The sequence below is a fragment of the Carcharhinus amblyrhynchos genome, chromosome 21 (genome assembly GCF_965287045.1).
Source record: "Carcharhinus amblyrhynchos chromosome 21, sCarAmb.v2.hapA, whole genome shotgun sequence".
Lineage (NCBI taxonomy): Eukaryota > Metazoa > Chordata > Chondrichthyes > Carcharhiniformes > Carcharhinidae > Carcharhinus > Carcharhinus amblyrhynchos.
Genome location: NC_137344.1, coordinates 40773654 through 40789389, shown reverse-complemented (window position 1 = coordinate 40789389; position 15736 = coordinate 40773654). Strand labels below are relative to the sequence as shown.

Sequence of the window (15736 nt, the reverse complement as noted above, 5' to 3'; positions counted from 1 at the left end):
ACTCCTAGCCTCCCCCTCACCCTCCTTTCCCTCCCCCTCCCCTCACCCATCCTTCCTCTCCCACTCCTAGCCTCCCCCTCACCCTCCTCTCCCTTTCCCTCCCCCTCCCCTCACCCCTCCTTTCTCTCCCACTCCTAGCCTCACCCACCCCCCCACCTCCTTTCTCTCCCACTCCGAGCCTCCCCATCCCCACTCCACCTCCCCATCCCCTTCCCTCCTTCCATTCCTCACATATAAAACAGCCCCTCACTCATCAAACACTACCCCACCCTGCCCATTCCCAGCACCGGGGAGATATGATGAATTTGCGGTGAAATGCAGTGGAGTTACAGGGGAGCGAATAGCAATGTGCCAACAATTGAGCGCCCGGGCACACTGCTGCAATACTCAACTTGTATTTACTTCCAGACTGACCCGCACGGAGAGTGACAACACAAAAATACATTTGCTGTAGTGTCGCGGTTAAGATTAAATGTATGCGTTAATGTGTAGAGAGAGATAGGTGTGACCTACAGACACAGCAACACATATAGAATTATCATTACACTCAGACCCCGATTTAATAGATTGAGGGATGAATTCACTGTACAGATATTGTAAATCGGGTTGATTCGGTTCCAATGTGAGGGTCAGGGCGAGGTGAGTAGAAATTTAGCAGAGGGGAGTCCCTTTCTGCATTGCTCCGGAATCATTTACACCCCGGTTTACAGCCAGACTTGCGGTGTTTTGGGTGGGAACCAGTCTGTGAAACTCCCTATCTGACTGCATTGTAACGCAGAGCCCTGGCCCCAGCGTTACAACACCGCTGGCAGCTGAAGCAGCCTCAGTGTAAAAACGCGTGCTGTTATTCCGGAGTGAAGTTGCCGAACTGACGATCCCCCTGCTCGGCATTTTAAGCAGTCGCCGGGCGATCCGCCGAAATAACCCCTTGCCTTCCTTCACAGTCCCCGGCGTAACTTTCGGCGGTGACCCCCTTGTTTCTTTCTGTCTGTATCACCGCCCACGTTACAGCGCCAGGTTTCTGACAACCTCCAGAAATTGAACTCTAACCAGCCAGCAGTTCCATCCCGGGGTGATATACAACCTTGCCCTTCCTTTACGATTTCAATGTTTAAGGGTCCGTGAATCGATTCCCATTTCATCATTGAGCCCCGCCGTTTATCCTGTCTCAGGGACAAAATGTAAATAAATCTACTCTCCCAACTCAGACCCAACCATAGAAACACTCCACACTGTCAATAAATAAAACACCCCGGACATTCTTCCACCTTCTTCGGTCGGAAAAAAATATACAAAAGTCTGAGGTCACGTACCAACCGACTCAAGAACAGCTTCTTCGCTGCTGCCATCAGACTTTTGAATGGACCTACCCGCATTAAGTTGATCTTTCTCTACACCCTAGCTACAACTGTAACACTACATTCTACACCCTCTCCTTTCCTTCTCCCCTATGTACTCTGTGCTTGGTCTATGCAGCAAAGAAACAATAGTTTTCACTGTATACTAATACATATGACAATAATAAATCAAATTAAAATCTCTCCTGATTGGATCCATTCTAGACTCTCCAGGGATGTGGTGCGAAATCTGGAGAAAGTAAGTCATTAGGGCATTTAGAAAATTGTGCATTTTTAACTTTCTTCCAATATTTTGCTTTATTGCTTCTTTTTTATTAGTGCCTTTCGGTGCTTTATTCGTAATCAAAACAGTCATTTCAAGTTAAGTTCAATCATGGTCCCCACATGAGACAAACAAGTTCCAAGCTGGCAAGACAAGACTTTGCACCCCATCTTGGGCTGGATCAAACAAGATCCAAGCTGACGGGATGAGACTTTGCACCCCCTCCTGGGCTTGATCTAACACCTCATCTTAGCCAAAAGGCCGAGATGGTTTTGAAAAATTGCATCAGATAAAGCTTTGGTTCAATCTCATTGGCTAGTCTGACCCTTTACTCTACCCTAGCACAGGCATCAGCACACCAAGTGCAATGAGCTAGCCTCATCCCATGTTTGATCATTGTTTCACCCCTGTGCTATTGAGTGGGGGGGGGGGGAGGTTATTCATCTTCACAACCAAGAATCACCCTTGACTCAATGGCCTTAATGGCTTTTTAAATTGTTTGTTGGCAAGAGGGGTGGATCCATCAGGTGACCAGTAGTGGGCATATGGGGGGGTGTGGAATGGCGTGGAGATATGAGTTGATATGATTAAAAACTCTAGAAACCACAGTTGGCAACCTTGGAATGAACAGATGTCAGCCTGACAGATGTCAAGAGGTAAGAATTGGATGTTCATACCATTTTAACAAGGTGAGGTCAAAAGGATCTTGTTGAGAATGTGCTCTCTGCCTCAAATTACGGTCGTGTCATTACTCTGTTTCTGATCAAAGATGAACTATCCTGTTTATTTCCATCCATTTTTTTTCTAACGTGACAGATGAAAAATAACAAATCATCACTTTCCATTTCAAAATTAAACGTCAATGCATACTGATATTGTTCTGATTCCCCTAGAGGGCAATAATTTCTAAACGAATTTCAAACTTCCATTGACTGGCTGAAAGGATTACATGACAAACTTCCAAGTTTTAAGACTCTTACTATAACACACTAAATAAAAGCAACATCGACTAAACATTAGTTCAACAGACAACTTAGAATCAAAATGACAGAGAAAGAATTAACATTTAAAATGACTGAAGATTTCCCTCTATCGTTATAATTTAATACTCCCTCTATTAACTAGACACTTAATTCTCCACGAATCAAGCCAAAGTTATCTTTATCTTTTCCCTTATCCAGCTGAGAAGGGGTAAATTTTCTGGTCCCATCCACCATGGGAATTTCGTGGGCGGAATGGAAAATTTGAAGAGCCACAGACCTCGGATAGGAATATCTGGTGTTGTAGCAGACTTGACCAGAAAATCCTACTCCTAATCTCTGAACTGACTTCCACATTGTGGGTTACGCTGAAGATCCCCCTCTCTAATTAAAGCTAGGCAAATCTTCTAGTCTCATTTAAGCCCTCAAGACCTTTGTCTCTTCAATCTGAATGCAAGCACTCACCCACATTTTCCATGCTAAACAACAGAAACTTACTGCCCCTATCTCTCTCTGCTGTCATGCTCTCTTCTCAGATTCTTGTAGACTGACCCCATCTGTGAGGTTCTGTGATATTTTAGGAATACCTGCAACCCAATCCTACAATGGCTGCTTATGGGCTCTTTCTTTCTCAAAGCCCATCTCCTTGGCAATGTAAATTACATGGATCGCATATCCATGTAGAAATGCTGATTAATTATTCTCCAAACCCAACTCTATTCTATCTTGAAATAAAATAGACGGTTTAAAGTCTAACCATTCACAAAACTTGACTTTCATAACACCTCCTTGGGAACTGGAGACTAACAGTCAATTCACTGTAAGCACAGCCACTGTGTCCATTGTTTAGTGGTGAGAATATCTTGCACCTTCTTCGTAGCTTGCCCCCTCTGCCGGCTTTAATTTTTAACAACCAAGCTTATCAGTAGAATTGAGCATAAGAACATAAGAAATAGGAGCAGGAGTAGGCCATCTAGCCCCTCGAGCCTGCCCCACCATTCAGTAAGATCATGGCTGATCTGATAGTGGTTCAGTTCCACTTACCCGCCTTCTCCCCATAACCCTTAATTCCCTTATTGGTCAGAAATCTACCTGTGACTTAAACCAATAGGTGACATGACCCCCTTAACTTTTCTATCTCACCCTAAATTAAAGACACAGTCCCCAAAATAATCTCACAAAACGTGAACATAAGAAATAGGAGCCATCTAGCCCTTCGAGCCTGCCCCCGCCATTCAATAAGATCATGGCTGATCTGAAGAGGATCAGTTCCACTTTCCTGCTTTCTCCCCATAACCCTTAATTCCCCTGTCTATCAGAAACCTATCTACCCATGACTTAAATATATTCAGCGAGGTAGCCTCCACCACTTCAATGGGCAGAGAATTCCAGAGACTCACCACCCTTTGAGTGAAGAAGTTCCGTCTCAACTCTGATCTAAACTGCCCCTCCCCTTATCTTGAGGCTGTGCCCTCTAGTCCTGAACACTCTGAGTGGCTTTGCCAATCAAGCAACAATGTTGCCCTACTCTGTTCTTGTTACCTCAGGGGGTACACTTCACAGTAGAAAGCTAGATAGACTAGACAAGTCCAAATTTGATTTCGCTAGGTTAGCAGTGGAGGTTAGCATTTAGAAGAGAACTGTTTCTCATTCCACATTGTTATCCAGTCTTGAAGCAGATCCCATAAAGACAGATTAACCTTTACTGTATTGGTCTTTTTCTCACAAATAAGTAGCATGCCAACATTCACTGTCTAGACTCAAGAATAAATAATCGTCACTGGTTTTAGATATGCAAGTGTCACTGCTGTCTGTCGAACTCTACCTCAAGCAGGAATTACAGGCTTCAGGAAGAGGAGGAAGGGAAGAAAGTTGGTGAGAAAATTGGATGGAAAAAAAACAATCATATATTTTTAAATGAACACATTTGAGTATTTAAAGAACAGAGTCCGATAAAGGCACGTATGAAAACTAGTAACATGAAACTAATGTCAACATGAAGTAAAGCACACTGACAGTCAATTCTGATGCCAATGTAGATTAAAACAGATGTAAAATATTCGCTCCCAATTTGGTTAATGTTTATGCATTAGTCTGTTTAAGTCCTAAAAAGATGTATAACTTAAGATGCAGTGTAGTTCCATACTCTTCTGGCCAATGTGAAATTGTACTACTTCACATACCATCCACCCTATAATCTTTGAGTGGACCTTACTAATGTACAGCCATAACCTATGGCCACTAGGCACTCTCTTGACGTCCATCACCTAATGTAGGATTCTTAAATGGGCAGCACAGTGGTTAGCACTGCTGCCTCACAGCACAAGGGACCCGGGTTCAATTCCAGCCTTGGGTCATGTCTGTGTGGAGTTTGCACATTCTCCCTGTGTCTGCGTGAGTTTCCTCCAGGTGCTCTGGTTTTTTCCCCGCACTCCAAAGATGTGCAGGTTAGGTTGACTGGCCTTGATAAATTGCCCTTTGGTGTCAGGGGTAAATATGTTGGGGGTGCGGGAGGTGTTACGGTGATAGGACCTGGGTGGCATTGTTGTCAGTACAGCTTCGATTGGCCAAATGGCCTCCGTCTGCACTGTAGGGATTCTATGATTCTGACCAATTACAGTAAATATGATTCTGATCACTTCATACTAAGTTCAATATGCAGCCAGATAGGAAAGATCAATGTCTAAAACTCTGCATTGTCTCGGTCCTGGACTAAAAAAAAAGTTTTAATTTTTAAGAAGAATATAGGATAAACATAGAATTCATATGAAAATAAAGTGAGTGATGTTTGACAAGTAAAATTTTGGACAGTTGGTACTCTTTGTTTGAATGCAGATACTTTTAAATCACTAATTATTCTGCTGGTGAGCATGATTACTTAGGTTACATGTATGACAATTACCCAAGTGAAACCCTACAAACTAAAATCCATAGCTAAAATCATTGTACCTCATCAGAACTGGGGAAATGATGTGAATACTTCTCCATTAACAATCACTGTGCTTTCAGATGACCTGTGTAATGGAAGCCCTCATACTTCCAATCACACACAATAGGTACAAAAGCACAGGAGCCATGGAAGAGCTGAATCTGAGCCAGTGGAGACAGTTAATCTGTGACAGCAGCTGCTGCCGGTGTGGGACTACAGTAACCACATGTTCAGCAGGAAGAATGCAAGCAATGCTCCAATATCTATAGGGTTGACTGTTTTACAGCAGAAATGGACACCAGGGAGAAGACAGTAAAGTCAGCGACATATTGGAACATGATCTATTCATTGCAAAATGAACACAATGCAATGTATTTTCAGAATGTAAATATGTCCACAAACAGCAAACTGCTCACAGCATGCACTAACCTGTGCATTATTTTGCTACCCATGGGCTTTGAAATAACAAATAATGATGTCCAGCTTACTGGAAATTATTGTCTCATTCATATTACATGATGGTTCAATGACATAGAAGACATTAGTATTCCTGTACAAAAGTAAATATCCTACCTGTGACTTTTCACGTTAATGGCAATCTCGTCAGTCCATAGCATATTGAATCCCTACAATGCACAAGAGGCCATTTGGCCCATCGAGTCTGCACCAACTATGTGATAGAGCAACTCCTCCCCTCAACTGTAATCCCACACATTTAGCATGGTCAGTCCACCAAACTGACACATTTTTGGTGTGTGGGAGAGAACCGGAGCACCAGGAAGAAATCCACACAGACGTGGGGAGAACATGCAAACTCCACACTGACAGTCACCCAAGGTTGGAATCGAACCCGGATCCTTGGCGCTGTGAGGCAGCAATACTAACCACAGTGCCTGCCCCACGGGACATTTCATAATTGTTTCGTATTTTTTCATAAGTATTTCATAAGTTTTCCAACCGTTGAATTATGCAAGGAAACTGAATTTTACTGAGAAATGGCGTGTGTGTGTGTATTTTTATGGAAAAGAAAGTTAATTGCAATTTTAAAGGTTTTATTCAAATTTGTGAAATTGAAGTTAGCTGCAAATGGAAGGGAAGGGCATGGAAGAACTAATTTATTTTCATGCTCATTAACATTGAGCAAGGGGCCAGCCATTATTCAATAATAGCAGAAGAGGTTGAGGGGCTGAATGGTCTACTCCTATTCTTATGGGCTTGAATAGTTTTATATTTTTGGTAGTGCCAGCACTATACAGCTGAGGTTGGATGTAACATAAGGGCACAATAAAATATTTTCTTTGTTTCAAATTGTTGTAATAGAGAAGGGTCCTAGTCAGTTACCTGTGGCATTGACCAGGGATCTCAGAAACTTGGTCTGCAGAGCCTGACTTCACGTTGTGACAATTAACAAAGGAGAACTGAATGTCATCAAAGAAATTTGGAATGTTAAATGTTCACAAGAGGAAGTGTGACCAAAAATTGTGATAATTAGGAATAAAGACAGGAAGTGTGTTCACTTGCCAAGAATTTTAATAAATATATCTGGTTTAAAAAAAACAGCGCAATGGGCAAGGGGACTGTCCTTTTACATCCTTACAACTGGGTCAGCATTCAGCCCAAGTTATATGAGGAAATTCTCAGCTCTGTGTTTAGTGGAAGAGTTCAATATGGAATCACTTTGGGCAATTTTAACCATGCTGGTCACCCCATAGAGTGGCACAATGGCACAGTGGTTAGCACTGCTGTCTCAGAGTGCAAGGCACCCGGGTTCGATTCCAGCCTTGGGTGGAGTCAGCATGTTCTCCCCGTGTCTGCATGAGTTTCCTCCAGGTGCTTCAGTTTCCTCCCACAGTCCAAATGATGTGCTGGTTAGATGCATTGACCTTGCTAAATTCTCCCTCAGTGAACCCAACAGGCACCTGTGGGTGGCAACTAGGGGATTTTCACAGTAACTTCATTACAGTGTTAATGTAAGCCTACTTGTGATATCGATAAATAAATGTTTAACTTTAAAAGTGCCAAGTATGAAAAACGGTAACATGGGACTAATCGCAATTGAATTGTCAATCTTGTTCAAATATGCCACAATGATATCTGGCTTGGACAAATGGAAAAACTCAGCTGATGCGACAGGTCATGCTTTTCTGAGGAAGAGGTTAGAAAAAGTTTGGTGATCTAGAGCAACATTTCAAGTCATGGTAGTCAGAGTACAAGGAAGCTCCATCGGTTGGAGCTTGGCATTGGTCCTTGAGTGGTTCTGGGGTATTGACAAGTACTCCAAAGGGGAGGCTAACATTCATTTTATGTCACTGAAGTGCTATTGATATCCTACTCCACTTTAAACAACAACAGAAACAAGTCATACTGCTATTAATGGGGAAGCAGAGTATTACCATAATTCACCTTCTACTCTTCATAGGCAGTACAAGTAAATTGCCTGTTGCTTGAGATGCAACTGCACTTCTGTTATGCGTAGCTTTTGCTTAAGAGGGCAAAAGGTCTGGTGGGCAGAAGGGAAAGCCAAAATGACAAGCTTCAAGCAAACTTCATACCAATATAGGATGGGTTCAATAGCACCTGTCCTGTAGCCCTGTCACAGATTGTATCTCACTTGAACCAATTTAGCAACAAGAAGGAACATTAGAATGTGTTGGCACAGAGCAAGCTATCACCTTATAGCCACACACTGCTCCATGCCTAATTGTCAATGTGCATTGCGAAAAATCTTCCCTGGATTGTCAGCCATAACATAATGATTTTTGATAATAATTTCTTTTTCTAAATATATATTCAGCTGGTATAATTAAAAAGATTTGATCCCCATAGAGTGGTATACATTACTCTGTAATAACAAGCACTTCAAAGTAGATAATATTAATAGTATTTAAAGTTTTGCAGATTCCAACAACTTTGGAATGATGCGGTCCAAAAAATGTAAATGCCAGAGACAGTTCTATGTTGTGTAATTATCTATGGCATTACATATTCATCTTTTTTCTCCATTCTGAAAGAACTTTAATTAGAAACAGACACACTTACACTACATTTGCAAGGAAAGGCCAGCTGCAGACGGAGATTTTTTAAATTCTGTGCCAAATAAGCGCATCGGGTTAGGTAATCTATACTAATGAAATCCTCTGTGGATCTGAATTAAATGAAGTGTCAAACTACCTTCTTAATTTAATTTGAATTTAATCCAAATTAAACAACTTTGAGCTATCCTGCAACATTTAATTCAGGTCAGATTAAATTTAAGCAGTCTCGAATCAAGAAGATTAATAATGAATTAAGTGGATTCCTCCTGTGCATTGTGTAAATATCCAGTAACCAAACCATGTATTGTGTGCGATTGGTGCTTCAGTGCTTGTATATATTTTTGGCCAGGTAAATATGTTGCCTTTTTGCTTGCATTCTTTTTGTTTTAGCCAGGATTTGGATTAAAGGGAACAATATTATGAACAACAGACTTTGTACCATTGCTTCAAAATTAAACGGTGTTCAGTATTGAATGTCCTGCCTAATTTTTCAAGCACAACAGTGTGCTAAGTCTCAATTTCCAACTCTTTCTGCAGTACATATGATGAATGAGTTAATGTGGCACTGCTCTGATCCTGGTGGATTTTTAAAAATAAACTGACTTTGGTCCTTTGGCAATGTTTCCAATTAACGTCTTTCACAACACATTTTCAGCTTTGATGAAGGGTCATCCAGACTCGAAACGTTGGCTCTATTCTCTCTCCTCAGATGCTGTCAGACGTGCTGAGATTTTCCAGCATTTTCTGTTTGTGTCACGTCTTTCACAAGCTCTCTGTTTTTTTTTAAGATTTGACCCTGGGGCTGATACACCAACTTTGCAGCAAAGGAGATTTAGTTCCATCCAATTCGCTAGCTAATGCTGCCAACTCCACTCATTACCTGTACTGCACTAACGACAAGATTGGTTTCCAGCCCTTTTTCTCTGTCACTGATGTCGAGGTCAATATTAATCTCCTACTCCTAATGGAATCATTTGCCGGGACCGCGCAGCTGTCGAACAGTAAAGAAGCCCAATCCCTCTTTATGATCCGCAGGGATGGTTTACGACCCTATGCTTTGACTGGAAGTTTAATTCAAACTGGGTGCTTGATGGAAATGGCAGGGAGTGATCAGACAGTGTGAACACAGCCATGTAGGAAGCTTTTAACATTTTCTTCACCAACACATGCTATTCCAACTCCCTCCCCCCCCAACACACATCCACACTTACTGATTTATTCAACCCAACTGAGTGTGCTTGAGGTGTAAAAACGCAGGGAAAAAAAAAATAAATCCCCAGGTGCGATGTACACGAAACAGTTACTCGCTTGACTGAATGTTGGCTGCTTGAAGTCAGGCCCTTTAGAAACTTGGCGGAGTGAGTGGGGAGGGGGGTGGAGGAGAGTTTAAACATTTCACATCTTTACCACATAATTTATGGGGAGGGCTTTGGCTGTTTAAGTTCTTTAAAGTGGCCCCAAGGGACATGCTGGCAACAGGTTTGGCACGACACCCAGTTTAAATGAAGTACTGCGCACCTGTCTTTTATTCTGACTCGATAAGGAATGGTGTCGATCACGTGCAAGAGAAAATGAAACTCAGACCCACAAGGATGCTTCTCAAAGAATAAAGATCTGTACGTTGGCACTGCCCTCTGGGGGTGATACAACTAGCAGAAACCATGTCTCACAGCATTATCTCACACCATGTATCGAGGTTTGCTGTTAATTAAAAGCAGCGTACGGATGTATGCAGGGAAACGTTTGTTGTATTAATTAGGGTAATACATACCAGCCGCATTTAGTGAGCAGGTAGAATCAAACTTGGAAATAATTTAAAACTGAGCTTTAACTGAATATGCAAAATGCAATCACAGAGTCTTGATACAAGCGTGTTCCTGTAATTCATTATTACAAACTGCTAGCTGTGGTTCAGTTCGCCATTCCCCTTTCTGGATCAAGAAGTTTTGGGTTCGAGTCTCACTCCAGAGGCTTGAGCACAAAATTAAGGCTGTTGCTTCAGTGCAGTACTAAGGGAGTGCTGTGCTGTCAGAAGTGCCATCATTTAGATAATGTAATAAACCGAGACCTTGCCTGCCCTTTTAAACTGGGCGCGGGAGACCACATGGCACTAGAATCATAGAATCCGACAGTGCAGAGGAAGCCATTCGGCCTATCGAGGGACCACAATCCCACCCAGATCCTATCTCCATAACCATGCATTTATTCTAGTTCAACCACCTGACACTAAGGGGCAATTTAGCATGGCCAATCCACCTGACCCCCACATCTTTAGACTGTGGGAGGAAATGGGAGCATCCAGAGGAAACCCACGTAGACACGGAGAGAATGTGTAAACTCCACACAGACAGTGATCACAACTGGGAATTGAACCCAGGCCACTGGTGCTGTGAGGCAGCAGTGCTAACCACTGTGCAACTGTGCCAACCTCAATCATAGGGGAAACTCAATACCCTAACTTCTCTGCAGGGAGTTACAACAGGACACAGGTAAAGCATTAATACTGGCTGCCTATTCTCTACTAAGCTTACTCTTATTTGGATATGGCTTTCAAACTGATAGTGAAGAATTCATATACATTTTGAAATTTTAGCTGTTTTAGCTAAATTTTGAAATTTTAGGGGCGGCATGGTAGCACAGTGGTTAGCACTGCTTCTTCACAGCTGCAGGGTCCTGGGTTCGATTCCTGGCTCGGATCACTGTCTGTGTGGAGTTTGCACATTCTCCTCGTGTCTGCGTGGGTTTCCTCCAGGTACTCCGGCTTCCTCCCACAGTCCAAAGATGTGCGGGTTAGGTTGATTGGCTATGCTGAGAAATTACCCCTTAGTGTCTAGGGATGCTTAGGTTAGAGGGATTAGTGGGTATAACATGTAGGGATATGGGGGTAGGGCCTGGGTGGGATTGTGTTTGGTGCAGACTTGATGGGCCGAAGGGCCTCTTTCTGCACTGCAGGGTTCTATGATTTGAAAATGTTGGCATTATGTAGGAAACTGTCCATTTTGTTGCTCTAGGTGCCACACCAGCAGAGGATATCAGGAAGTTTCACATTGATGGGTGGAAATCTGCATCATTTCCAGTATGCACAAAGGGACATGCACCCAAAGAGATGAAATTCTTCCCTTTCAATTTGCCAACTTGAATTTGACATTTCCTCTCTTATATTTTTATCTTTTATTTTAAATGTCCCAAAAGCAATCAATAACTTCTCTATTCTTGAATTGGTGGAGGTTGGTGACTACCCCATTAAGGAGGTGGCAAGGCCATCCAATTAATTGGTTATCTTATTTTCTCTTATTATCTTGGGGCAACATCAAGGGGCAGAAACTGGGCTTCATTACACCCATATTCATGGAATTATAGAATCCCTACAGTGCAGAAGGAGGCCATTTGGCCCATTGAGCCTGCACCGACAACAATCCCACCCAAGCCCAGGGCTCACAGGCACAAAACAGGTCAGTGGGGATCAATTTCTGGAACCGCACTCCAACAACACATGACGAACATACCATCTGAAATTGGGTTTGGTTATGGGTGGCTGGAATGGCCACCTAAAACAGACATTAGGCCCCTTTACCTGCTAACGATGGGTTCCTGGCCTGTGTAAGGACTCTTCAGGGAAGTGGAAATTTGCATAGTCAGCTCAACCTTGGTTCTAAAGTGTTTCTAAGTATATTTTTGCCTATTCATTGAATGCTCCCAATATGCAGTACTCTTATTAATAAAGGACATGGCTGTAACCTGGGAACCGAGGAAATCTTTATTTAATTGATGCGGAAGTAGGAGGAGCAGGAGTGCCCCTTCCAACTTCACAGTCCCCCAGGGAGTCACTGCCAACCCCGATGGTGCTTTCCTTTCCTGGCTCCATTAGTGAGGCTGCTGTCGTTGCAGATGGTGGCCTGGAAAGATTTGCCCCAATGAGCTGGAAGTGAAGGCACGGCCAGTAATGGCAGCTCACCATCATCACTGTGGAGCCCAGAGGACTAAATTCTCACACTCTTCAGAGCTCTATCTGGACCTGGAGGCACTGGGAACCCAGGGCCAATTTGGCATCTGAAAAGTAAAAGATGTAAAGCATTTCCAGACCCAAAATACCATCTGGTGTTCGCTGCAGATCAGGTGGGTGAGATGAAAGCTCACTGAATGGTGAATGGCAAGAGTAAACTTGCAATTCTCCTATATCCGGGATACAGTGGTGCCAACACTGAACATGTTAATTCAGAAAGTACAAACTACATGATTTGGGAGGAGTTACTGAATTAAAGTTTTATTTAAATGTTTTTATTTATTAATGTCACAAGCTGGCTTACATTAACACTGCAATGAAGTTACTGTGAAAATCCCCTAGTCACCACACTCCGGTGCCTGTTCGGGTACACTGAGGGAGAACTTAGCATGGCCAATGCACCTAGCTAGCATTTTCAAACTGTGGGAGAAAACTGGAGCACCTGGAGGAAACCCACGCAGACATGGGGAGAATGTGCAAACTCTGCAGAGATAGTGACCCAAGCTGGGAATTGAACCTGGGCTGGGAGGATGTGTGCTGACCACTATGCCACCCTAGAATTAGACAGTGTAAGGAAATTCAATTAACAGACACATTTGAAATTAAATCACTAAAACAGCTGAAGTGATAATGTTCTTGTGGACACAAAACTCTGGCTGAAAAAGGGCTGAAGTCTGCATTTTTGTGTCATTTGGGATCTGATTTTTCCTGGGTATCACATGCATGGCAAGTTGGTGGTGTTGTAAAATGTGGGAATTTTTATGCAGACCCGTCAGTCATCCTGCGAAGGACTAGCAATACGCCAGCAAACTCAACAACCTAGACTGTGGGCTTTTGCTTCAAAGTTGCTCTCCTGACCCCTCAGCAGCAACTGAAATGCATTATACAGCTCAGGAATTGAACACGCTACTGTGAACTTTCAGACTCCTCAGTTTCTTTCAGCGAGCTCTCACATAGAGTGAACGGCGTCCAACATTCAAACCAAAGTGGAGTAGGGAGAAAACAAAAAGAAGTCAAACTTAATCCTCGTCATTTATCGGGGTATAGTAATATGGCGGTTATGTTACTGGGCTAATAACCCAGCAATCTGGGTGAAGGATCTGGAAATGTAGTTCAATTCCCACTACATCAGTTGGGGAATTTAAACTCAGTGAATTAGCCAAATCTGGAATAAAAACCGGTGACTGTGAAACTATTGGATCATCAAAAAAAAAGACTGCCTGGTTCACTAGACTCTTTGGGGAAGGAAATCTGCTGTCCTCACCTAGTCTGGCTTATATATGACTCAATACAGTAAGAAGTCTCACAAAACCAGGGTTAAAGTCCAACAGGCTTATTTGGTAGCAAAAGCCACTAGCTTTCGGAGCGTTGCCCCTTTGTCAGGTGAGTGGGAGTTCTGTTCACAAACAGGGCAGATAAAGCCACAAACTCAATTTACAAAATAGTTGGAATGCGAGTCTTTACAGGTAACCAAGTCTTAAAGGTACAGACAATGTGAGTGGAGAGAGCGTTAAGCACAGGTTAAAGAGGTGTGTATTGTCTCCAGACAGGACTGTTAGTGAGATTTTGTAAGCCCAGGCTAGTTGTGCGGATTACAGATGGTGTGACATGAACCCAAGATCCCGGTTGAGGCCATCCTCATGTGTGCGGAACTTGGCTATCAGTCTCTGCTCAGTGACTCTGCGTTGTTGTGTGTTGTGAAGGCCGCCATGGAGAACGCTTACCCGAAGAACAGAGGCTGAATGCCCGTGACTGCTGCAGTGTTCCCCAACAGGAAGAGAACAGTCTTGCCTGGTGATTGTTGAGCTGTGTTCATTCATTCATTGTCGTAGCGTCTCCATGGTCTCCCCAGTGTACCATGCCTCGGGACATCCTTTCCTGCAGCGTATCAGGTAGACAATGTTGGCCGAGTTGCAAGTATATGTACCGTGTACTTGGTGGATGGTGTCCTCAGGTGAGATGATGGCGTCCATGATGGTCCAAACCCCTCTGCGAACTTTGATGGCGAGCTTTGAAACAGCAGACAAGCCGGCCCACTAATGAATAAACACTCTCCCCCTCACCTGTTGCAGAGATCTCGGCTGCCCTCAATGGAACAGTAAGAGCTAAAAATTAAACTCCTCGAAATGTTTTTCAAGTGAGACTGTATGGAGCGTAGACATGATTCATTTGTTGTTTTGTTGTTTGAAGCACAGGGGCATCAGGGATTTGCTTGATACTGCAATTTGGGAAGTCAAAATGACCTTGGTGTGAAAAAGCAGTTAGGACTGAACTGAGGTCTTAAACATGTTGTTTATTATCAACAGCTGCTAAGTCAGTGACGTATACAAAAATGAAGAGAAACGTTGAAGTATGGGTTTGATTTTTGTGTATCAAAGTATTATTTGGAACATCAGATAAACCCATAAACTTGGCCTGTACAGCTGAATCGCAATCTTTAATCACATAATTCAAAACTGTTTAGTCCACAATATATTTTTTAAAGTTTATTTATTAGTCACAAGTAAGGCTTACATTGACACTGCAATGAAGTTACTGGGAAGTTCCCCTAGTCGCCACATTCCGGCACCACAAGTGCCATCTTTTAGCAAAGACATTACACTGGATGTCTATTGTCTCCTTGGCCGGGTGGGCATAAAGGGAATGAAATTGGTCAATGCCAGCAATGCAAAATGGCCCCCTGGTGAACTGGCAGTCAATCTTTCACCGCACCTATCTTCTTTCTACTAGTTCAAACTCTTTTCTTGGAGACTGATTTCCTCATCTCACTGTCACTTGCACTTAGTTTAAAATTAAAGTCCTGGAAATATTTTCCAATTATTGGGAAATAAGAACTGACATGGTGAAGAATTGGCTGCCCATTCACTGTTGATGGCGTGGACCAATTTCATCCTCAATGGATCCATGACTTCCGTTCAAAGAGAGCAAAGAGAGTTATCTTTGTGTCCCTGGTAACATTTATTCCTCAATTCACCGCCACCAAAATAGAGACAGAGACACTTTTTGCTTATTTCAGCACCTAGCAGTAACCGCCTGCTTTTCCCTGTAAGTTTCACTTCTCTCCTTAAGCACATGTCTTTGTCAATCAACCTCATCAAAACCCTACTCTGAAACCCCAAGCGAAAAACTAAATAAACAAAAATGCATTGACTCAGATTAAACACATCCC

The 15736-nt window shown here is 42.9% G+C and overlaps 1 protein-coding gene across 3 annotated transcripts in view; it reads right to left on the bottom strand.

Annotated features, from left to right (window-relative positions):
* myocd (myocardin) overlaps window positions 1-15736 on the bottom strand; it is a 620755-nt gene that overhangs the window by 113878 nt on the left and 491141 nt on the right. The gene's annotated exons all lie outside the window — the stretch shown is intronic.